This window comes from Nipponia nippon, unplaced genomic scaffold (assembly GCF_047370975.1).
Source record: "Nipponia nippon isolate SJK-2023a ecotype South Korea unplaced genomic scaffold, ASM4737097v1 scaffold_12, whole genome shotgun sequence".
In the NCBI taxonomy this organism is placed as follows: domain Eukaryota; kingdom Metazoa; phylum Chordata; class Aves; order Pelecaniformes; family Threskiornithidae; genus Nipponia; species Nipponia nippon.
The window spans coordinates 13,855,570-13,879,827 of NW_028262313.1; the positions used below are offsets into that span (position 1 = coordinate 13,855,570).

At 41.1% G+C, this 24,258-nt stretch overlaps 1 protein-coding gene across 7 annotated transcripts in view; it reads left to right on the forward strand.

The window, feature by feature from the left end:
• Positions 1–24,258, forward strand: part of HTR2C (5-hydroxytryptamine receptor 2C) — a 245,429-nt gene that overhangs the window by 26,722 nt on the left and 194,449 nt on the right. Inside the window, exon 1 of one of the 7 annotated variants that reach the window (XM_087748934.1) lies at positions 15,938–15,958. The exons of the other annotated variants lie outside the window; for them this stretch is intronic. The gene's annotated coding sequence lies outside the window, so the exon portion shown is untranslated. Of the gene's footprint in view, positions 1–15,937; positions 15,959–24,258 lie in introns of those variants that run through there. 7 annotated transcript variants of the gene reach the window in all.

Consider the following 24,258-nt stretch of genomic DNA (forward strand, 5'->3'; position numbering starts at 1 on the left):
CCATTTGTCCTTCATGTTTTTTTTTTACCCAAGTACACAAGGCATTTCTTAGCCTGCAGACTTTGTGCAGCTGCTGTTCTTCAACTGCTGTTTTGTCAAAGGGACTGCAACACAGAGTGTATTTCTACTGTCAAAAAATAAGAACATCTTCCTACCATCAGTCACTAATATGGTTTGCTTTGTTCCTGAAAGTACATAATTCAGAAATTGGAGTCGTCACTTCGGGCTGAAATTTGCTGTGCTGAGTGTACTTGTACTTCAGGGAGTGTATTTTGCAATTAAAAAGGAAAGGCTTCTTGATTATGAACATTAATTGTTAAAGATACAGGATACCTGTATTCCTTTATTTTGAAAGCCTTTTTCTTAGAAATAAAAGTTTTGCAGGTGACTAATCTAGTGTGTGTGGCGTTATTATCATCATACTGTGCATGATACTGTTGGGCTTGTGGGTTTGTAATTTTTTTGGAAGCGTATGAGAGTCAGTGTTCAAGTGGCCATTTCCTAGAAATATAAATAAATAAAATACCTCTGAGGAGGGCAGTCCCAGGCCTTAATCTGAAGTCCTTGCAGAGTGAAGAAAAATGTGATTTCTCAAATCATTACTGTTTTGCTGGTATTCCCTTTTATTTTCATTGAGTTGTTCTTTAACTGATAATCTCTCAGATAATTCCTTATATTGATTTGAATGAATCATCTGCTGTTGTGGAACATAATTGCCGACATACAGTGTGATGTGTAATACTGCTATTTATTTTTTGTTTCGTCTTTAAATCACATAAACCCCACCTTCTTGTGACCAGCTGAATTTCTGGCTGTCCACTGGCGGCATGGCCGTGGCACGGGGAGCACGCGATGGCCACCACGGGAGCTGGGCGCTGCCTCCCTGGTTGTCTGCTGCACTAACTGGGGCCGAGACGCTTGCGACGACTTGCCAAGGACGCAAAATAACGGAAATAATTTCTGAGGTTTTGAGTCTATTTATAACTTTTTAAAAGACAAAAATTACATGAAATGTCTCCTGTCAAAATCTCACTCATCAATGTCAAATTCTCCTGACATTGACAAAATAGCTATTTCTGCATGGAAAATGTGACAAAACTGAGTTTTGAATTCGCTGCTGACTTCTGTATCCACTGCTTTCCTTGGAAATAACTCATTTCTCTGGGAAGGTGTTAATGTTAAGCTAACAACTCTAAAAATAGGTGACTTTTCCCCTCAAAGTAATCTTGATGTTGAATTTTTATTAAAGCTGTAGTTTATTCATTATGAAATACATATCACAGGAGCCAGGAGAACTGCACATAGCAAATTGTACAGCCAGGTATACAAAGCAGTAAATTCATGGCCTCTTCCATGATTCTGACCCTGGAACCCCTAAAGATGTCTTCAGCCCCAATTACGCAGCAGAAGGGAGAAGCTGTTGCCATACACTCTGTGTGAGGTGTAAGGCCGTCAGTTTGTCATGATAGTGTTGCCCAATACATGATATGCTTGTACTTCGAAGACTTTCTTAAGTCGCATAAAAATTTCCATTTGTCTTGCTCAAGGGTAGGGGAGAATAAGTGTGAAGGACAGTGGAAACCAAGTATGTATGAATGTTCTGTGGATGTGGTCCAGCTCTGCTTTGATATTGATAAAAAAATAAAAGTGTAGGTTATAATCCTGACAGACAGTAAATTACAGGCAGCTATTTGTTTCTGAGCCCAACCGCTTTTGCATTTAATTTCATATCCTAAGGGAACATCTCTACAGCATATCGAGAATGTTCAGAAGTTAATGGCCCTTCATCTGCAAGATCATTTCCCTTTTAACCACATACCAAAAGCTGCCCCTTTGGGATGCGACATCCTCAGCTTCTGTTTCAGAGATCACTATGAGGAGGGGTCCAGGCCCAGTTTCTTGGAGAAAGAAATGTCTCAGGACCTGCACAACTTTCTGCTCCGCTTCCCTCCCAGGCTCGCTGGAATCAGCTGCTTCTGGCTGACGTTCCTCTCAGGAGAGGCAGGACCTGCCAGGGAGCTGTTTGGAGGCTCTCCTATGCTCACCCTGAGGCTGATTTTTATCCTTCCTTTGCAGACACCTGTCTTTGCTTGCTTGTCTCACAGGTCCTATTCAGAGGCCTGCTTTATTTCCATATATGTATTTTTTTTTAAATGCAGGCATTGCAATCTGTATTAGTGGTATTCTGGGTTTCTTTTTTCTGTTCTCTCTCTTTTGGCAGCAAACCCCTCCTTTCGGTGAAAAGGGTGCTTCATTAATATTTTTCATGTAGATCGAGCAGGCAGACGGATGAGAAAGGTGGCTAAACATACCTTCTTCTCCCCAGTAAGTGTGCATGCTGGTGCAGGCTCTGCAGATTGTCATCTGTATCATGCGCTGATGTATGGCACCAACTGGGGCTGTAGGTATGGCCCTGGAGCACCAAAACCCACCGAGGATCACACTCACAGTGTACAGGTTGTAATTTCAAAAGCTGTGACCCTGAACATCTTGAGAGGGCACAGTGAAAGGCAACTAGAAGTTAAGTTTTGGTGACAGTGTTGCTAAGATGGCTCATCTTGTCCTTCGATGTGCAAGCAGAGTAGGATGGAGTGGGAAGGTGATAGAGGATCATCAAAAAGGATGCTGCTAACATGGCATTAGCTGGTTCCAGAAGGAGGTACATGGAAGTTAATTCCTGGAGAGTAGTTTTGATAAGCATCTTGAATTCTCCTGGGCTTGACTGGGAGCTGGTGATACTTAAGTATACCACTGAGAGGTTCAAATAAAGGTTTGTCCATTACACAGCCTTGCTGTTACACAGATATCTGTGTTTTGTGGCTATCAGTGGGAAGAAAGCAAAGCGAGCAGATGATGCTGAATTATACAGGCAGTAGGGCATAATCATATTTCTCATTTGCGGTGGAGGTGGATGGAATGTCTGTAGAGATATATTTGAAGTTCTTCTTAAATATTTTTAATAAAATCATGAGTTGCTGGTTTTAAAGCAATCAGTTCCTCAATCTGTTTGATTACATGTGGCAATACAGAAACCAGGACATTTTCAACATAAAAGACTGCATACAAGTTTTGCAGCTCCAAGGTTTATTGTAAATAGCATAGAAAAACAACAGGCATCTTAGTATGTGAATTAAGATGCAATCCTTCTTTCTGCATATTATCCATTCCTTGTTGATTAATTTCTTTTATATGAGGAAATCCAATCTGCTGCAGAACGCTGAATCCCAGTAGTAATAAGTCTGGTACAGGTACCTGTATCTATTATCAGCCCCCGAGCAACCTATAGATTTTTTTATGCTGTAATAAAAGCAACTTTTAAACAGAGGAAAAGCCAAATCCTGTAATCCTTCATTCATTTTGAAGTGAAATTCTTCTGTACTCTGTGTGTGTGTGAGAGCTGCTCCATCAGGCACTAAAGCTTCACGTGCTTCAGAGGAGCAAGTGCAGAGCAAATCCTTGTAGCTGTCCTGTTGGTGTGCAGCCGTCTGATGCCGGGGCCTTCCCTGCTTGCTTGGACACTTTTGGGCTGCGTGGATCCCATGTACCTGGCTTAAATATCCCCGGAGAACAATATAAACTAACCTCTCGTTTGAGGTCCGTGGTGCTTTGTTTTAGTGATCCAGCTGCTCTGTATGTTTAAGTCTTCCTCCCAGTTGTGGTCCTTGACCCACTGCAGACATTTGCAGATCGCAAATGCAGACCCCGTGTTTTTTTCTTTAGCAAGCTAAATGGCTCAATTGGAAGGTAGAGTTCCCATACACAAGGCAGGTATAACAAGACAGGCAACGTCACAGGTGCCTTTTGCATTGTACGTGCTGTTTCATAGTGCCTTCATACTCACTCTGTCACAACATGGCAAGGCTAGCATCACCATCCTACTAAAGCAGCAATGAAAGGTTGAGTTGGTGGCCCAAGTTTGTACAGTAGATCCAGGACAGAGTGGAGAACTGAACTTGCTTTCTTCCATGGCTGCTGAAATGGCGATGAGCAGTGGATGCGGCCCGTTCCAGGCTCTGAGTGCCCCCAAGGTCACAGAGCCCCTCAGCAGCACAGCCTAGTGCTGCAGCAGCACCAGCTGCGCAACTGAGTTGCCTTGCAGCATCCAAGATTGGAGCATCGTGGCCTCACAACTGTCTTTAAAGAACATTGGATTATTGGAAAGTAAGGATGTGAGAACAAGGAGTTTGTCCTCCTAACCTTCATGTTCTGCTGAAAGTTTTTTTAGAATTTGAAAAGGGCATAACCACACTAGGAACAATTTACCTGTTCAGATGGATTGTGTGTCAGATGTTTTTAAAAGATAGAGAAATGACTTCTTGTCCCTTGTGTGCAGTGGGTATTCCATTTGTCTGTGTCATTTATTACTGTTTTACCCCACCCGGTTTATTTATCCCAGGTGACAGGTCTTCTGTTGCTGTCCTATAAATGGTTTTAGGTCATACGGAACTTTTGTGTGATTACAAAAAAGAGAGTTTTTCATATTTGCTATCAATGAAATACATTGTATGTTTATATAACTACTTTAAATTCATTGTTATTTTCAAGATAATCGTTCTTTTATTTTGGTGTTATCGTGTTTGATAATTATCCAGTGTAAAGCTGTCCCTTAATTAGGGGATAGCATGGTAACTCAGTTGCCACACAGAAGTTATGCTGATTTTTGAAATATGCTTCATGCCCCTCCCCCCAAACTAATTTGGTACAAGCAGGGCTCCAAAAGAACTTCACTGAATGCTGTGGACTTGAGCCTATAAAAGCTCATCTTTTATAACTGCTAGAGCAATAAAAAGCACAGCTTAGCACAGCTAAACACCCGTAATAGAAGTCATCTTCATGACAGAGTGGTAAAACTTGCTAGGACTTCTCCCACTGATGACTATATTTAAATGGGTGTGCCAGTCCTGGGCATTTAAATGATGGCTGGCTGCTGTATATGCTGCCAGTGCTGGGCACTGAGGAGCTGAGCTCTACGTATGAAGTTTCATCCACTCTGGTACTCGGTTATCCATTAAAAATCAGATTTTAATTGATCTACGTTTGAACTGATCTTTAATTGGAGTTATGTTTTTAAGGAGAGAAATAATCACATTCAGTATATTTCAGTGTGGCTCATCTGTTGCCGTTCCCATTTAAACCCTAAGCTTTTCAGTACAAAGATATTTAGATGTCTAAGAATGTGTCCGTGCCTCTGGCACCAAGATCCTTCCTTTACTTGCTTGTATTTACAAAAGATAAACATTTATAGATCCTCCTGCAAGATATTTCCATATTGCAGAATGCTATGATAATGTCTGTGTGAAAATGTGTATTTGGAGTTCTTTGTGGTGACAAGCTTAAAAATTAAATTACACTGTTGTGTCCATCTCTTTAGGAAAGAAGCCTTGATAAATTATTCAAGCCTTTTCAGAATTAGCATTTAATAAATACTGGCATATTCTTGTATGAATTTAGTTCTCTTATCTAAGGTTAAGCTATAAAAGGATATAAACCTTGAACCACAGTAGGACTGATACATTCATAATATCCACTTCAAATGCTAGCTCAAATTTGTTTGAGCTATTGTGCAAAATATATTTATCCTCAATGAAAGTTGCTCTGAATTTGAGCAGCAGCATTACAAAAGCTTGCGCACCCACGTGATTAATAATACCAGGGTAAAATGAACATTTAATAAATCAACCTATAAGGCTAAGAAGGGTCCACTCTCTCTTTTTGTATGGTTTCTTGCATATTTGAGGCCATCATGTTCCATCGCCAAGGCAGGTATCCCTATATTTGAAAATGTCAGAATTGAGAGAATTGGATGCTTCTTTGGGGAGTTGGTTTCAGCGACTGGTTATCAGATTTGTGTGGAAGGGAATTCCACCAGGCTGGAGGTACGTGTTTATATCCATGTACTTGTCAATGCTTGAGTGCTGAGCCAGACTCAGACTGCACAACAGCAATGAAACGGGTTTGGGACAGAAAATGGAAATGAGGCAACAAACACAGGCACATGGAAGAACTGGGCAGGGAGAGCTCTAGCATATGTGGAAAACCAGATATCTATCAAATCTACATTTCCAGTTATGGGTAGCCAACAAATGTGCATAGCTGCAGCACAAGCCGGGCATGAGAAAGATGAGCCCTGGAGCCTGATTGCAAGATAGCTCCAAGCACTCCGGAGTTGGGGAACGGAGTACAGCCCTGCCTCGGGCTTTGTCCCACGGTGGCTCTGACAGCTGGCTTAGTCCCACAACCAGCAGATTTTGGACTGAACAACTGGGCGCAACAGACTCCAAACATGGTAAACCTGAGACTGAGGAATGAGAGACTGCTGATTCCAGTTCATTTATGTAACTCAAAGGCTTCATTCTCAGCATATCATGTTGAATGTTTTGCCTTCTTAAATGTCCACGGAACAAATGGGCAAATGGCTGTGTGCCATTCTCCATGTGCTTTTCTACCATGATTTATTTTGTTCAGCTAGTCTTCTCCCTTGTACTTTTGCTCCACAGTTAACATCTGTGTGTGGAAAATTGAAAGAAAAACATTGCAATATGCTGGAAATATAAGAGAAAGTATTGGCAATGGTTATGGGACCTGAATTTCATTAATACCTCCTTTCCATCCTTCTTTTTTCTTTGTTCAGACACTGTGTAAGTGGACAGCCAGTCTTTGGAAAATACTTGTTCCCCATGCACAGTAAAAGGAACTACCAGTGTGGTTTTGAATATCAGCAGGTAGCCTCAGTCTTCCTGCTACTACGGGGAGCGTCCTGCCTTCATCCCACTGCAGACATGCTTTTCTTTTAATGGTTGCACTATGCCACACCGCTGACTTTCTCCTTCATGTGGATGTTCTTGCAGTCATGTCTCACCTGTGATCCATCTGACCGAAATGATGAAAATACCTAATAATCTAGAGTCGTGGTGTTTTGAATGGTTTCTGCTCCACGTATGGTGGCATCCCAACCAGCCAGAAAGTACAGTAACAATTATATGCATTTTGCTTCATTATTCTTCAGATCATTGCCTTCTTATTAAATTCCTTGGTGAGGAATCTCCTCTTCTTGATATTAACATAAATTAGCAGAATAATAAAAGGTCAAAAACCCCAGCTTGGAGTGGCTGCTACCTATTTTTAAATTGTGTTTTATTCCTTCTTTCTTTCCTAAGGCTTTCTTTCTCTTCCATCACTGTAATACATTGAAAAATACAATGAATATAAACAACTGCATCCAGCACTGCACTGAATATATCCTAATCATAGGAATGCCAGTTTTTAGATGAAAAATAAAATAATAAGCCACATGCTTGTGTGAGGTATTAAACTCTTGAAATGCTTTATCTTTTGCTCTGTCTAAAACGTGTTGATTTCTGTGGTACACTGAAGAAACTCTTGCCACTTCTATGTATTATATTCTGCAAAAGGAACTCGGGGAATAAAGTTAGTAACAGTATATCAAACACTGATTTTTAGTTGCTTACCTCTTTCTTTCTGGACTGCTACAAAAGTGCTTGGCTTTGCTTGCAAGAAATCCACAGTAGATTTTGGGGAAATTCTAATAAGTTAAAGTGATGCTGAGGTCTGTGATTATGCACAGCAAATGATGTTTGCTGAGGAGCTGGTGATATCTTTAAAGTGATGAAATAACTATTAAGTGGTTTTTTGGAACGCTAATGCTATACACATTTGCATGACCTATAACTTAGTAGCATTTTATTTTGTTATTGTGCATTTTGCTTATCAGACAAATGATTTTTATTTCAGATTGCTCAGTAATATTTATCTTTAATTAAACAGATTTTTTTCCTTATCTTTCCTTCTTGTGTTCAACTGGAAAATAGAACAGCTGAAATGTACTAATCAGATATTCTCTGAGAGCTGAAAATATCTTTATTTTGGCTGAATACAATTTTTATAAAATCACTTGGGACTTCTTCAGAGGAATATAGTAAGTGTGCACTTTCAGTTTGTCCTCTTTACTCCATCGCCTGTTTGTGAGGGAAAATGTCAGCACAGAAAGAGTTTGTATGTTGATTTATTTTCTTTGAAAGAAAATGTTTTTTTTTTGGAACAGCAATTGTTTTTTTTTTTAAAGCTTCTGGCCTTTCCACTTCCATCCAGACTGCAAAACTCTGAGGCTCATTAGATGTCATCAATATCTACTGTTCCTTCATTTGCTGCTAAGTTTTCTTTTGATGTTCTGGTATGTATAGGTGGTGACCATGCAAAATTAAGCTTCAGAGACTGGGTAAGAGAAGCCAAAGCTGCTGTCAGTGGATGCCAGATCTCCGCTCCCTGAGGAGCAATGTGGGATGCGGTAATATGTATATGAGGCTTTCCTCACTGCAACCTTAGATTATTTACTGGAATAGATGTTATGCATAGATGCAATAGCATCAGTAACTTCATCTGAACAGGTTGCAGCAACCAAATATGCCTGTAGCATCCATATTTAAAATCACCTTGCTCATCATTACAGTCATAATAGCTACATATCAGCCTTGCAGCTTTTTTGACAAAGGGAAAAGAGAACGTGTTGGTGTCTGGGGTATTGCGAGCGCTCCTGAGGCTGGATCACTAGGAATCAATTTATCTGGTGGAATAAATACCCTCAGTGCTTCCTGGAGTATACCCTAGTCTCCTCTCCACAGGTTACTCAAAATATAATGGAAAGTGGGAAAATTTATTAGTCCAGCATCTTGCTTGCGAAGGTAAAGAAATTCTTTGAAGGGACCTTTTGGATCAATCCTGTATTGATGCGGCAGCCTTGCAGACGACTTGGTTAAATCCAAATAAAAAGGATAATTTCCAAGAGAGTAAACAAGTATTAGGGGCTGATATTATGATGTGCTAGTTAAAGTTTGGGCATATTCTGCTTTCTGGCAGTTGATGTACTGCACTATTTCCATAAAACTTCAGTATTTTGTCCCCTCTTAGAGCAAAGATCTGATACCAGTATGTTTCAGTATTGGGACTCATCTAATCTGAATGTTTATGGTCTATGTTACATGGTGCTCGCTGCTATGGTCCAAAGAAAGTGCTAAAGTTTAACTGTAATTTATATGAATAATGCACATTTTCTGATACGTGATCCTTGCTTATTCTTTAAACAGCATCTCCCACAGGTATCTGGAGTAAGTTCTGTAGTAGTTCTTGAATATGCTTATGCCTTGAAAGCTGGGAAAAGCATTCCCCTGGCATTGCTTGTATTTAGTCGAATTGTTCACCTCTGAATACTTTGTCAGCAGCCAATTGCATTCCCTTAATTTAGGGAGGTGATTGCATGGCACCTGATCCTGAGGCTTCCATTAGATCAAAGGGGCTGCTGCTGGAGTGGTGCAAATGTGTTCATTTGCACTCTGTGCATGTACAAATGAGAGACATGCACAGCGGCATTCCCATGGGTGGGCAGCTAATCCAGGTCTGATTCATCGTCTGCAACTAGAATTCCCAGTTTGGCTTATTCTAAGGAAGATACATGCAAATAGTCCGGATATCCCCACATCATTACTGCCTCATCACAAGATCATTGCCTGTTTATGAAACTTCTAGAGAAAATATTAACACCAAATAGAATTTCCCAATATAACGTTAACTTCCGTGTACCTGCAAAAATATGTAATTTTAATTTATTGTACCCCTCATTTCTGTTTTCTAGGGGAAGTACTGAAATAAGATAACATGTTGTAAAGTAGACATTCCTATGCAATACAAATTTCCTTTCCTTCTCACTGAGCCTATTATGTATTTAGCAATCTACCAGTTTTTCATAACAATGAACACATTATATAGTATGGATAATTTTACTGCCATTGTATTAAGTTTTAACAATACTTTAAAACGAGCATTTTTTATGACATATGTAATTTCAGTGTCCCATAAAAACAGTTAGGAGAATAGAACAAATTAATGGTGCTTACCAATAATGGATCTTGTCAAAATTCATTTTAAAATAACAATGATCATAGTAATTCATTGCAATGAGTTTCTTGTGTCAAGCACTCTCTGCGCAATTTACATTTGATAAGAATGACGATTGTTCATCAGAACCTGTCTTGTGATCTTGCCTAGATTTCAGCTTTATTTACCCAAATAAATGTGAAAGTAAGTACACAGAACCAGTGGATAAACCTCATAAAATACAATTAGCACAATGCTTATATAACCAAATCCACCTATTAATACGAATATTTTAAAAAATCAAATAAGTATCATCCCCAGGAGGAAAAGGCTCAGATTTACATTTTATTGATTATTGAGCTCAGCTGAGATTTTTATATTGATTCCAAAACTCACTTGCTTTGCCAAGAGCATGAATTATGAATGCGGTCTGTACGCAAAATATACCTCTTCTTAATGCGATTGCTGCAGACACTGTGCTAGGCTCTGAGAACAAAGTGCACGTAAAATAGGGTGTGGATGTGCAGCGGTGGCTGTTACCTATGATAACTGCTTCAATAAGTACTCTCAGGGCTCAGGACAGCTATTGCAATGAGAAGCTAACATGCTGTAAATCTACAACTTAGTTTATGTTGCACTAGTTTACTTTGTGCTAATTTATACCTCTAGCCACAAAAGAAATGCAGATTGTGTTACCCAGTCTACAAGCCAAGGTCTGAATGGTATCCCCCTCCCATTGCTGGTCTCTTGTTTGTTGTGTGTTGTTGGTCAGTGGGCGATTTTGTAAATCTGTGTTTTGGATAGCTTCTCAAAGTTCTGCTGTAGCATCTTTTATTCTTTTTTTTTCAGTTGCCTCTAATAAGCAGAATCAAACTCGCATTTGCTAAATCATACAGTCCCCACATTCTTCTTTCAAAGGACACTTCACTTTTTAGAGAGGCAGAGTGAATAATATTCCGCCCACAATAAAGGCAGTTGTGCTCAGTGGCACTGGAGGTCTGATGCTGTCATTTTGTCAGCCTGGCTGGCTCAGGGGCTTGCTCCCTTTTCCTCCTCCTGGGTACAGTGCTGAAAGCTCAAGGGAAATTCCTGCTTCACGGGAAATTCCTTTTTGCCACTTGAGCAACGCTTTTCTTTTTGTGCTTCCTGTAGAAGAAAGAGTGTTTAAATCTCATACTTCATACAGCAACCGGTTAATAGCAAATAAACTTGCAGCATTTTGCATGTGGCATGTATTTACTGCAAGGAATAAGGATGCTCTTCTACTGTAGGCCCTGAAAGGGAAAAAACTCTTGAATTAGCAAACACAGAGAAGTTCTGTGGGGCAGAAACTTTAGTGCTGTGCTGGCATCTCACAGGATCTCTGTTTGTGTCTCCAGTGTTTGTACAGCAGACCCAGAGAGCATTGAGCACGTGTGTATTATTTCATGTCAGATATTTTCCATAACAAATAGTTATCTGGATTTTAATGTTTATATGTTAAGCAATATTTTTTTTTAAAATTTTGATTTTTTGCAGAAATGTTGTGTGTGCTGTTGCCATGCAGTGTGTAGTGACCAGGCGCAGAGCCCTGCCACTCCTCGGCACTGCGGGAAGCTCCCCTCTAGGGAGCCGGTGTGTAGCAAGGAGGATGTGATGGAAAGTTGGAGGCAGGTACTGAATAAGTTGTGCACCTGCTGAGAAATTTATTGTTACCAATTAGTTTTTACAATTATTGGTGTTTTGCCACAAATTTAAAATTATAGTTTCAAGTAATAAGAAACTAAATTCTCACCATGTTTGAGACAGTAAGAACAAACCAACTGTATCACCTTCCAGAAGTGCAGATATTTGTCCACATGCCAGACTTTAAGATGTTTTAAACTGAATGTATTATGTCCTACGGCCTTCTGGAGAACTAATCTAACCACATCATCTATTTCATAAGGCTGATGTTTAAACTTTAAATCACTGTTTTCAGAAGTTGTTTGTTTGGCCCTATAAATTCAAATGGATCTGAAATTTGTCACGCAAAATTCAAGTCCTAAAGCAATTCTCTGCACTGAAGTCTCACAAAAAAAAAAAAAAAAAAGATAAGTAATTTGCTTCCGAGATGTTTACTATGAAGAGAACAGCTTGTTGCTATAGAATCAAAAATAAGTTTTTCAGATTTGATTTTTGAATGGCTTTAGCTTTTGCACTTAAAACTGTGCAATGAATTATATTTGAAAATGGAATACACTGCAGGAGCAATGAATCTAAACTACCATTTTTTAGAAAAGAATAGGTACTGTATTAATGCACATATTAGGTCAATCTCTCATTGTCTGCAATAGTAATTGATGCACATTACTGCTCCCTGCATGGCACAATTGTTTTAGTGTACTGCATGACAGCCAGCAGGAAAATGAGTTAGTCTTCTTGCGGAGACCTGGTATCATCCTGGCAGCAGGCTCTGAGCAAAAAATGGGGCTTTGAGGAAGGCAGGAGTGCGACGGAGCTTGTGGGTCAGTCTCGAGGAGTTGGTGCTGAAGCAGCTAAGGCCCCAGCGTGGTGGTAGCGTGCGCTGCGGGTAGAGCTGTTTCTTCTGGAAAACATCAAAACCTGAGACCCAGACAGTGGGTAGTTATTACAGCTTTTGTGATATTCTTTGGTGGTATTCACCAAGCTTTTATTTAAACCCTGATATTAATATGCTAATATGAGTAGTCTTGCTAAATTCTAGTCTGCTTAATTATATTCTGCTTAGCTACCTTTCCATTGATATAGTTTTATTCTGGATTTCTTACCCTAATTTGTTGTATTGCATGAGATGCTGTAGCAGACACTGAGTATTCAACCTATCTTGAGAAATATCAGCTGCCTGGTATGTGAGACGGATTGGGATTCTTCTCCTGTAAGGAGCTGCTGGACAGAACTGTAAGGTTTTGCTGTAAGAAAACTTACCAAAATTTATGACGAAGGAACATATTACCTCCTCTGATGGTCTGAAAATTCATTGCAACAGATGGCCCCGTGCTCAGTGATTTCTACTCTTAGCTTTGATGCTGTTTACGTATATAATCTTTAATACCTAAAGAAATAAAAAATCCAGGTCTTTCTGGGCTAAGATGCAGAATAATGAGTGAAGTATACTGGTAAATGAGTTATTGGTGTGCCTGCTGACCCTAAAAGCATCATCACTTACATCTTCAAAATAGAAATCACAGTAAGAGAAGAGCTGAATACTTGAGGGAATACTAAAAAAGGAGCTGTCTTGGTGATCAATGGACGCTGCCAGCTTTGGCAGAGCTCTTCAAAGCTTAATAGTTTAACAAAAGCGTCTTAAAGGAACTTCTTTTATAAGAATCTTTTATATCTACTTCATAATAAATGAGCAAGTGATTCATGAAACAAATATGGCTGTCTACAATAGAGTAAATTTTCTAGCCCCGTATTTTTTGAAAACATGTGAATCATCTGAGGTAGGGGTCAGATGTGTGGACAGCACCCATTTAGCGCTGTCTTTGGATATGCAGGTGCTCTTCCTGCTGGTTTTGCTATGCGAGGGTGGAGTTTATAACGTTTGTATGGTTCTGCAGAGATAATGTGATTTTTTGCCAGTTCTTGACATCAGTACTCAGTTCCTCGCAGCAGCATGGCCCTGCTGCAGTTGTTGGCTTTCCACGAGAGGTGGAGCAGGTGCCGAGGGCTCTGCATGACACCTTGGCCAGTGATGATGGTCCTGCTTAACTCACCGCCCAGTCTGGCGCCAGTGGGAGGAATCCTGTCTGCAGAGATGGTGGGAACAGCCTGGCTCAGCGCTGGGCTGGGAAAATCTCAGAGAGGCAAGTCCCGTACTGTCTGTATTAGTTTTCTTGCAGAAGTGTGTAATGGAGGAGAACTGAAATAAAAGAGCATTCTCTGGGTGGATTTTGACTTTGTAGATTCTGCTCCTGTTGATAGTAAGTGTTTCCAACCATTAGTGTTGCTTTCCCATTACTGTAATTATCTCATACTGGTAGAGCTACAAACAAGTCAAATAACCCAGTGTAATTAAAGCACTGATGAGACCTGAATTTGTGGCTCTCTCTACAGGGTTATGTTCTTTTTTAGATTAAAACCTTTAGGCCGATTGACTGAAATTCAGAAGGAGCTTAGCATTGCTGTGCAAGATGTCAGGGACACAATGATCCCTCTAAGGACAGAAGCTGCCGAGGAGCCTCAAAGACGGGCAGCTGCAGCCTGGCTTGGAGTAGCCCTGACACCCGTGAGCAGATGTCAGCCTTAGGGGGGCTCATGCTGAGGGTTTCTATTTTTATTTATTTATTTGTTTTAACAGCAGGCAGGAACTTGAATTGAGAAGGAGCAAGATGGATTTTCATAGGCATGGGAAGACTTTCGGTGGGTGATGCACTCTGATGGGCACTTTGGTGCACTTTGGGCCCTTGTGGGTACCAGGGCCCACTGAATTTTCCATATGGCAGGTCTCTCAGCTCATACCATCCCCGACATCTCTGCAGAGTGCTCCAGAGCAGTTTTTTGTTTAAAGGAGCAGGTATGAAGCACTGTTCAGAAAAATGGGGTGCCCCATGCCAGAGATCAGCAGGTGAGGCTCATCTGGAAGTGAAATCTGTCTGCGCAGACAGAGACCGGACTGCTGCCCTGCTGCTGGCTCAGGAATTGAGAGAGGTGCTAAGGAAATTGCCTTGTGAGTTGAAGTCCTGTATTCCCAGAGGATGTAGCACTGACAGGTATTTTTTCCCCTTCTTGTTCTGTTCATGCCTTTTGGCCCTGACTTCTGTGTAGAGGTGAGCAGGTATGTAATTTCTTTCCCTATCTGCCTCTGGCCTCCTGCTCTGACGGGTGTGGAGAGGGTTGGAAAGCACATTTTACCTTGAGCTGTGACCCTAGAGTGATCTCTGCTACCTCTGGCCTGGAGTGGCCTGGAAATGATGGGAGGTAATAGGATGACCCATCACTTCCACCTCTGATACAGTGAAACCTAGCATAAAGGGCTGGCTGAGCATCACTGCCTTGCAGAAACCGTGGTGAGATCACATGGTGCTCACACTCTGGGATGGTCATTTAAATGGGATGATGACTAGTAAATGTGGGCTATACAGGTTTCTATTTAATTTATTACATTTCTTAAGGAATGAATTCTGAAGGCAAGATTATACATTACTGCAGCAAATTATCCAAATGTACAAGAGTTACTGAGGAGTTAAATGCATCTGAATTATGGAGTGCCAAACATCCTGGGAACAGACAATTCTGATAATGTCCTTTGATTGTGTTAGAGGTGTTTTATGGGTAATATGTCTGAATAAATCTGAAAATGTCAAACCTATACATTAGGAAGAGATTTGTCTTAATGCTCCGCACTACTGAGCAGTGCACTGCACAAAAAATTGCATTTGGCAGTGTGAAAGGCTGGGGATGCAAAGGAGAGCTCGTTCGAAGGGACAGCACTGCTGCGCATCTTGCATACCTCTGCCTAAAACTGCTCCAAACCACGTCTGTGTATGGGGGTGACTAGTGTGACCCTGCTGTTTTCTGGGGGAAGGTCTAAAAATGTTCCTGTTAGTCTGAATGACTGGCAAAATGAGTAATGTGGTCAGTTGTAATTCACCTCTGCACTGCCTTTATATTCCAGCTACACGCTACACCTCTGATGCGCTGCTTACCTTATCTCTGGTTATTGGAGCATCAGGATGCCATGGAAAACCGAGCTAATGCTACTGTCTTCACACAGATATGCTGACAAGTGAATGCAACAGGTGGTTGCTATTTGTCTTTTATTTGAATAGAAGTGGCCACTCCAAATACTAGCACAAATGAAAGAAAAAAAATAATAATTTTTAAAAAAAAGTGATCAGCATAGGGTTTTTTTGTGGGTTTGTATTTTGGTTTTTTTTTTGTGTTGTGGGGTTTTTTGGGTTTTTTTGTTGTTTTTTTTTGTTGTTGGTTTGTTTTTTATTTTTCTTTGCTTTAGGTTAGTATCAATACCACTGTGCCTGAAGGAAGAATTAATCAGATGGACTTCCAACAACTACCTGCACTAACAACAGGATAGCTTTGCAAGGGGAAAGCTGCTTGCTGTGTGCTGGTGAGATCTAAAGAGCTCCCTGCTCTGTGGGAGTGCTCCACTAAAAAAACGAGCCTTCTGAAGGGCCTGTTGTATGTGTGCATGTGTATAAATCATGTCATCAGAAATACTGAACAAAAAGCTATTGTAATAACACTGAAATATTAAGTGTCCCTGCTGTTTTGGGAATAGGTAGCCAAGAGAAAAGCTGGATGGCGTGTTCCAGAGAGGCAGGGCAGTTCAGGAGACTTTGTAGAAGGCTTGCTGTGGTGGGAAGGTAAGGGGGTAAGGTCTATCCTGCATGCTGGGCAACCTCTGAATAGTCTAGTTAAGCAGCCTTTGCAGCACATAAAGTTTCTGCCACATTGTTAAATTAATCAGGCTGTAGGAATTATGTGAATGCCTCCTTCTGAGAAAGAGCCTGTACCCAAATTGCACGATAGCTCCACTGGAATCACTCACAGGTATGGATCTGCAGAAATGCTGATGACAAGAAATATACATCTCTCAGTAGAAAGGAGACAAGCTGTGTAGCTGATTCACCATCTCTTCCATTGCAGTGGAGAACTTTTTAGAAGTTATGTCCCAGACTATTACATACATGGCACTAGAAATCTTGCCATACCATTCTATACTAAGGCTTTTAATGACATTATTGCCTTATGGGCCCCTGGTTTTTTCATAATTGTAACTAAATAGTGTAAGCTAAGAAAAAAAACTGCAAATACTTGTAGTGTGAAAATAATACAGATAGTAGCAAGCAAGTGGGGAAGTTACTTTTGCTTTAGATTAATAGCAGGTCAAGTCACCAAATTCAAGTGGGCTTGATGTGTTTTGTCTCACAACATATATTTGCTTTTACTTGTCATCTGTATAATGCAGCCAAATGCTAAAATGTACAACATACACAATCTGAATAAGAAACAGATGAGGCATTTCAGAAAATATTTAGGGAGTGGTCAGCAGTGGATGGCTTTACAGAATTACTTTTTAGGGCTTGAGTAACTTAGCAGCTTCTGATAAAGTAACCCTTGTTTTTGTGGATAGGAAGCCCTAAGAAGAGGCCAGCAATCCAAAGGAAGGTTTCATTTGAGGTTCCTGGGCTTTACTGGTTCTCATAAGAGGAAAAAAGATACAAACTGCAGAACATTTGGATTTGAACCCCTGCTCTCAGTGCTGTTTAAGTATTTAATTTCCTGCCTTTAAAACTTGCCATCAGATATTTTTTGTTTGTTTAAAGACTTGTATTAACAATAGGCTCTTCATTGAAATGTGTCTCCCATAGAAATAAATGCAGAAAATATTACGAATAGATCTATGAAGGAAGACTACGCCAGCAGTGTTTGTATTGCTTACAAACAGAATTACGACTGCATAGTAATCCTTTTGCAGTGCTCATGGAGAGCTACTTACCCAAATAATTTAAAAATAACCTCCTGCCCCAGGTTGCAGAATCACATCTTACTCCAAGGAGACATGGACAGCGAGTACCAGAGACTAAGTAACTGGTGGCACCATACTCTGGGGACAAGAAATCAGAAATGCCTGGGTTGAGGTGCTATGCCAAGTGGATAAAGCTTGTAAGAGAAGCAGCTTTTGATGAGTGAACTGTAAACTGGGGACAGTCATTTTGGTTTGTGTTTGTAAAGTGCTTAGAACTGGAGCCCTAGTACATGTTGGTGACTCTGAGGTGCTGTGGCAGTATAGATACTTACTGAGAAAGTTGATGAATATGGGAATTCATGATTATGACTAATTATGGTAATATAACAGCATGTTCTATAACACTTTGAATCTTCTTTTATGAGTGTTTGGTTAAGTATTTTAGAGTCTCCTTTGTTAAATGGAGTCCTTGAATAAGTAGCAATATTTAGAAAAAAAAAAAAAAAGCTTTCACTGTAGTGAATATCTGCCCATTTACAGATTTAATTGTGCAGCTAAATAAGTGCCCTCAACTTAAACAAAGACTCTGAAACGTGTGAGGAAGCTTTGCCAATGTGGAGTCACAACATCCAGAGCTGTGATCCGTCACCTGCAGAGCAGCTGTAGCATACGCAATCCCATTGATGTGTAAGAGTAACTTTGCCTCTTCTGAATGAAGGTATTGTTGGTTCTTAAAGCAATCCTCAGTGGTTCTGTTTTCCAGACTAACACAATACAGGTTTTTTTCGTCCTTTGAGGGGTGGAGAACCTGCCTTTAATTAGAAGCCTATTAGAAGCCTGAGTGTCCATCAGGACTGTTGGAGGATTGTTTTTCAGTTGTCTAGAAAATGGTACAGTATGTTGAGTGTTTTTTTCCTTTGCTCTTGTTCCTGTTCTAAACCTTTTTATGCTGCTTGTCTGTTTTCGTTTAAACAGGCTGATATGCAGGGAGCAGCAGTCCACTCTAGGTAAATTACAGGCTCTGCTGAGCCCCTCTCAAACCTCCCATGAAGCTGCCTGCTCCACAACACCCCCCTGGTCTGTCCCGCTGTAGCAGTGGGATGGTCCCTGCTCAGTGCGCAGCTTGGCATTGCCGTCCCAAACTGCTCACCTCTTGGCTAGGCCCTGTAAGTGCACCTGGAGGAGCGCCTCTGGAAGGCTTGTTGTGTCTGTCTTGGACACCTACCTTGGCAAGGGATGGATTGCCTTTTACTTTGCTTGATTGTGCAGTGGCATTAGAGCACCAATATAGATTTGCACACGAGTTGTTTCTCCTTTGGGCTTCCTGTTGCTCCACGTTCACTAGAGCGGAGAGAAGCAAGCGATAGCATCAGGGTTCAAACCTAGAAAGGGTTGGGTTGGGTTGAGTTTGGTTTGGTTTAACCACCCTTGGCCCTGGATTCTGTGTTCCGATCCCACTGCTGAGGAATTCCAGTTTACTCTGTCCAAAGTTTCCAAAGAGATACTGCATTTTTCCAAGTAATGACAAAATTCCTACTTTCTGTCATACTTTTTTTTATTTGTTGTTTTTTTTTTTTTTCCCTAATGGGAAAATATGAAACATCTCAGAGAAACTTCACTGCTTTTCATTTTAAAAACTTTTCCAGTATGTTTCCTTTGTGGGAATAAACAAAAAAAACCCATGAGAGTACTTCAGCAGTTGCTCATGATATGCAAACGTATTTGCATGCTCTTTTTTTAACCTTGTTTTTAAGCCTATTCTTAAAACATCTAATTTCCAACAGAAATGGAAGAAAAAATTAAAAATATTGAAAGAGGAGGTAGAAATGCAGTTGCTTTTCTTTTTTGCTGAGGCAAGATTTCATTCCTCTGAAGACAGAGAGTAGGCGATGGTGAGGACAGCTGTGAATCATTCGTCGTTGAGACCTTCAGTTGTTTGAGATGCAGGGCCAGCACATCTCATCTCATGGCTGATCTTACACCCCAAATCTCTATGCTCTGGAACAGCCTGCACCTTGGGAATATGAACAAGGGGTAGGTTCTTGAGGGAGAAAAGCAGCAAAAAAATGCATCTAGTTCAGGTTATCTGTGTCAGACATGGGTCACCAGGCTCTTGGAGAAGAAGGATAGCATCTAGCACATTTTCTTGGCTGAAAAAGTGGTAAAAATAGGCCAAAACTTTTCTTTTTTTTTTTTTTTTAAATAATTATATGAGTTGGCAGAAACCTGGAGTATCTGCCAGTTTGTAAATAGCACAGAGAGTTCAGCATTTCCCAAGGCATTTTTTTTGGCAGTTCTCTGAAGCTGGATGATTTGTATCTGAGTCTGATCTCCCTTAGTGTCTGAAATGGCAGAAGTGCATCTGACTAATCAACAACATTGGGATGGCCTTCTTCTGCTTATAAGCACATCAAGGGACTTTGTCTCCCTGGCCTTGAGATCTGCCCTTCTCCCTTGTGCTGGGAGCCTCATTGTTTCGCCATATTGTGGAGTTCAGTGCCCACAGGAAGCACCAGAATTGCAAATGCTTCAGCTTCAAAGGTATCTTAAAAAAACCTGCCAACCAACCAAAGAAAGCACAAGTGTAACTATGGAGTTTTTTTTACCAGGACAAAAGAAATCATAACTCTTCTCAGACCCTGAATCAGACCCTCTGACCCATTGCTTTTGCTGTTTATGTCCATATATATACCACTGTACCTATCTGAACAGCTCATTTATCCCATCCTATGCTGCTTGATTAGCTTTCATTTTATTGGGCAGGGGATGTTTGTGTTCCTGTGTGCCTTCCCAGACGGAGGGATGGGAGCTGTGAATTGTATGCTGCTCAGGAACAAGTCTCCTGGATATGCCCATGCTCATGCTCTAGCTCATCCCATGGCCAGTGCCGAGTGTCTGCATGCTCCTCTGCCTCTCCACTGTGGTCTCCAAAGGGCTCCTCAATGTGCAGCTGCAGAGGTTTTGACATGCTTCCTCAGTCACTGGGCTGCTGAAGTTGGGAACATTTTGGAAGGCACTGTGCAGTATCAGGGCATCCATATGGAGCACCCCAGGCATCACAAAGTATTATTTCTGAAAGTGCGATAGAAATATCTCTGCCTGGATGGCCCCTGCTTCTGCAGCTGTTCTCCAAGCTGCTGAGACAGTGAGCAACTGGGCTTTCGCTAGCGGCATAGTGCAGACTCTCAACATCTCCAAAGTTCATAATTACACTTTAAAGCCTGGCCACCTTTGTGGGAAATCCCCACCAAAACCATTAATCAGGCTGTAGAGTGACATTCACAATGATACTTATTAATCTAGCATAGTGCTTCCCATTGCTAGCACTTCATGGACTGTCTCTTTAACAGCAGTAAACTGTCAGTTCTGCTTCTGTTAATCTCTGAGAAACTCGAAGGAAATATTTCCTGACTGAGGCAAGAGGAACCATTCAGGCTCACATGACCTGCAGCTTATTTTGGGTAAACAAGATATAAATTCCTAAGGGGCTCATTCATCCTATATTAACATTTTTCCTGAGGTTGGACAAACTCAAGTTATTGTGACCCTAAAGCAACAAAACACTGAAACGTTCTGGAAATACAGTGCCACCAAACATGTACGAAATTGTTATGTGTTTTTTTTTTTTAAATTTGAAAGTCCTTTCTGTGCCAAAATGGGTGCTGCAGTGTTGATACGAAGCTCAGATCTGGGCTGGTGATAGCTGTAGTTAGCTTTAAAGTATAAGTCATCTATATTCTGTATATTTAAAAGGAAATGATTGCAGTCGTGTTTCCGTTTATACAGTCAAAGGCAGATTCTCATCACATGCTAATGTGATTCCGTCGACAAGTATGGAGTTACTATTGCTGCAACTTACATGTAATGAGGCCAGGGCTGAGCTCTAAGTGTTCAAGTGAGTTCACAAGAACAGACAAGCTGGGTGTGCCTGAAGTGGCACGGAGCCATCTTCTTTAATGAACTTAGTGACTGTCTCTTGTGAGCAGTGTCACCTACCACTGCCTCACCTCTGCAAGGCAGAATGAAGCACAGCTGCAAAGGCCTGAAAAATCGTAAATCCAGACTTGTACCTGTATGGTTACAGGGCATAGCGGATAAGTTAAAATATTAGATATTACTGAGTGGAATATCTGTAGATCTATGAACAGTCTCCACAAGGCACTAGCAATATTGTATGGAGGAGGATGTGCAGACAGGGAGATGACTAAATATAATGTTGAAAGATACATAGCATGAACTAAATGCATGGCACTACTAACAATTTTGAGTTTGCATGCATACTTACCATATGGATGAAACACTCATTAAAATAAGTCCATGATAGATACTTGATAGAAGAAATAATGAAAAGGAGTGCATGGTATCATGTATAAAGAGTGCATATAAGTGCTTATAAAGGAGAGAAAGGATTCTTTGGATAACAATCACAGTGGTTTTGCCTTTTGATTAATGGCAGACCAGTTTGGTACTACCCTAACATGGAAAGCTGAAATCTGCAGTGAAGGCAGCTAGATATGGTGATTCTGGAATCAATAGTTTATAGAATCTAGAGGAGCCAGTTAAAATGAAATACCAGCAGCCAGACTGTTCTCCATCATGTAAAGGCATTGCACGCTGCTGAGTGTCACCTTCCCAGAGACCTGGGCAGGAGAGGGAGGCGGCAGCAATTTGCTGGGACGGAAAATCCTGGGAGTGCTGGCTTGTAGGGGGAGTCAGAAGGCCTGCACTGATGAAATCCCACATTTTTGTTGGAGTATGTCGTCACAATTAGTCAATTAGTATTTGCTCTTTTTTTCCTCCCTTTTAAGACCTGACCTACTGCATACTTAATTCAAGCACTTACTGAGGACTGGGGTATGCTCTGCAAAGTGTTTGTGTATCTGAATTACTTATGCATTCAGGTCTAGTTTCTTTTATCCTACATAGATCTCTTTAGTACTTCCTCACTGGATGTTGTTGGTTTATTTTTCTCTTGAGCTGATGTTAGAGATAAAAAGCAGTGCTGGATCTTACCTGTAGCCCAACAGTTTCTTGTCTGTAGCGGCTTATGCAAATTAGATGGTTTATCAGTAGCTAATTTGCCATTCTTAATGTCATTCTGCAGATGGCTTCAGGAAAAGGGGGTTTGTATACAAGCAATGCCTACATCTTGATTAATTCTAGATAAGCTCAAACAAAAGCTACTCACCCTTTAACTGGGCGGGTGGGGGGGGGTGTGTGGAATAAAGCCATGTCTGTAAGCTCAGCAGCATATGCATAGCTTGGAGGCAATGTCTGTGCCAGGCCTGTATGTGGCAAGAGGACAAAATCTTCTCCCTTCGTGGTGTGAGGATATTGGGGCCCTGTAGGATGGTTTTCAAGTACTGGGAGAAAGTCCTGAATGATGAGATGGATGGAAAAGATGTGGCACAACTTCTGTGGTAGGGCAGGGATGAGACAGAGGTCCCTGGGACACCTCCTGGGTAACGTGCATGGGGCAGGGTCCAGCGAGGAGTGGAAAGGAGCAAGAGAAATCCCACTCCCATCCCCCACCCCATATCTCCCAACAAGCTATGGGCTGATGTCCCGGTCTGGCCTCAGCTCGTCCCTGTCCCCATTGAGGTGCCTGATGCCCCGGGCTGGGGCTGGCCCGTGGCCTGCACTGCTGGGGTGGTGGGAACTGCCCAGGCTCTCAGGGAGCCCCCAGCCCTTGCCACACCCAGACAGCAGCTTCCTTTCAGTTGTGTTTGTGTCTGTAATTAAAAGTCTCAATTACTTCTGGCTCTTCATCAATGCCAGGATTTGAAAAGGAGAGAGAAAGGCAACTTGTGGAGTTGAGTTTGAAACCTTCAGGTCATCTCGTACCAAATGTAAGATCAGATAGGTCTAAACCTGACTGATAGCTTTGAAGAAGCAATAGATAAAAGTATCCACAGTCTATTTGAAGAAAAATTGCCATGAAGAAGTTACAGTATGACTAAGACAAATAAACTTAAAATTATACTTTGAAAGATGGTGTAAGCTTGAGGAGAAAGGAAGGAGGAGGGGTTTGAATGCCAGAAGCAACCAGCGGTTATGTTTGTGAAGTCTCTGCAAAACCATAAGGAAAACGCAAAGAGATGAACTCAGAAAAATGTCAACTGTGTCTATGAAAAAAAGCTTAAAAGAGTGGAAACATTCAAAGGAAAACAAGAACAAATCAACAGCGCTAACCAGTCTGGTATGTAGTGATTGACAAGAACAGGACAGAAAACCCTATAAACAGTTTTTATTTGGGATTATGTTTCATGTGGTGTAACTGTTGCAAACAAGAAATATTACTGTTGTTTGACAGACTTGATATCTAGCAAAATATTTCCCAGCATATGAATAACAGCTTAGCAATATGCTCACGAGTGAACAAATCAAGGTGATGTGGTGGTAGTTTTCCAGTGAAAGTAAAAGGAATGTTTCTGGAAAACCTATTGAGTTCAGAGAGGCATCTTTCTGTGTTGTAATTTCTAAAGAAAGCTAGCTTAGCGACATGGTTTCCTCTTGCTAAACAGCAAAAACAAAAATAAAAACTTGATGGCTTAAAAGGAGGAGGCAGGCTTGCTCTCAAGCAGAGGATACACAAGGGAGAGCCACAGCTTTGTGTGCAGGGGCACCTGGCCAGGTTCAGCTGATGCCCTCACAGGGTTTTGGCTGATCTGTTGGGACTGTGCTTGTGCTTCCATAGCACAAATGTTCAGGGGCTAAATAAATTGTATAGCATCAAAACTGGAGATGAGAAAAGACCTTTTGGTCTTTCTCCTACCGCATAAAAGGCATATCTATATGTCAGTGGGTTTTTTCCCTGTTGTAATTAGGGAGATCGTTTCACCATTTCCATTGAGTGTCTCTCCCAGGGATGGGAAGAGATAAACCTCTGTGGCTTGCCTGACATTCAGCCCTCCATTCTTCTCTGATTAATTACCCCA